The sequence below is a fragment of the Alligator sinensis genome, unplaced genomic scaffold, assembly GCF_000455745.1.
Source record: "Alligator sinensis unplaced genomic scaffold, ASM45574v1 scaffold739_1, whole genome shotgun sequence".
NCBI classification, from domain to species: Eukaryota; Metazoa; Chordata; order Crocodylia; family Alligatoridae; genus Alligator; species Alligator sinensis.
This window is the reverse complement of record NW_005843150.1, coordinates 33,717-34,599: the sequence shown is the minus strand read 5'-3', so window position 1 is coordinate 34,599 and position 883 is coordinate 33,717. Positions and strand designations below refer to the sequence as shown.

At 52.2% G+C, this 883-nt stretch overlaps 1 protein-coding gene across 2 annotated transcripts in view; it reads right to left on the bottom strand.

The window, feature by feature from the left end:
- Positions 1 to 877, bottom strand: part of LOC102370209 (methylcrotonoyl-CoA carboxylase beta chain, mitochondrial-like) — an 18,378-nt gene extending 17,501 nt beyond the window's left edge. The window contains exon 1 of one of the 2 annotated variants that reach the window (XM_006037632.3): positions 808 to 877. The gene's annotated coding sequence lies outside the window, so the exon portion shown is untranslated. Of the gene's footprint in view, positions 1 to 732; positions 772 to 807 lie in introns of those variants that run through there. The other variant, XM_025194046.1, reaches the window with a different exon arrangement.
- Positions 878 to 883: the final 6 nt, after the last annotated feature.

The following is an 883-nucleotide window of genomic DNA, read 5'->3' as shown; positions in this document are numbered from 1 at the left end:
AATAACAAATGTAAAGATTTAATATTTAAATATGGGCTTTTTGCATGGACTTATCCATTTTAACTGAAACAGTATCTGAAAGAGCCTGTATTCTCTTCTGTGTTCCTGCTGCGGCTTCTGGCAGGATAAATACAGAGGTTAAAAGACCTCAACAGAAAAAGCAAAAGTTTTAATAATTATTTCAATATGACCATGGGGGAGGGGGGGCACAATCTCTTTTCCATAGCTTGACTTTCACAACTCACGCAGCACACTTCTGAATAAAAACCTTCAAGTTGCTGCCACAGGATCTGCAAGGACAAATATACATAAAAGAAGAAAGTGACTCGTTTCTTTTATCAACGAATCACGACCAAATGCAGTCGCTGTCGTCCGGGCTTCGGCCGATGCTCGGAAACGCGGGAGTCACCCCGCACCTCGGCCTCCCACGCGAACGCGCCGCGGGGCAGGCGTCACGCCCGCCTCGAAAGCGCTCGCAGCCAGACACGCAAAACGACACGGCGCATCCATGTCTTTGCTGTGGAGGTGGGCGCAGGGGCCTGCATCCATACGGAAGCAGGGTGGCGCAGGGGAAGTCCTGGGCAGGAGGTTTGCCAAGTGCTTCCCTCCAGGTCAGCACCAACAGTGAAGCCGTTTCAGCTTCCAGATGAAGGGGGAGAAAAATTGCGATTTTTTTTTTTTTTTTTAAAGCTCGAGATTGACTGATTTATTTGTAACCAGGCAAGAAAGCACCTGCGACTTCTCCCCCCGCCCCGGGGAAGTCCGGACAAACGCCTCCCCAGGCAGAGCCGGGGGCCGGGCAGTTACCTCCGCAGCCCGGCCTCGCTGTTCTGCGCGTTTTCTCGGAACACGTGAGCGCACAGGGCCGGGATGCGGCCCGGCA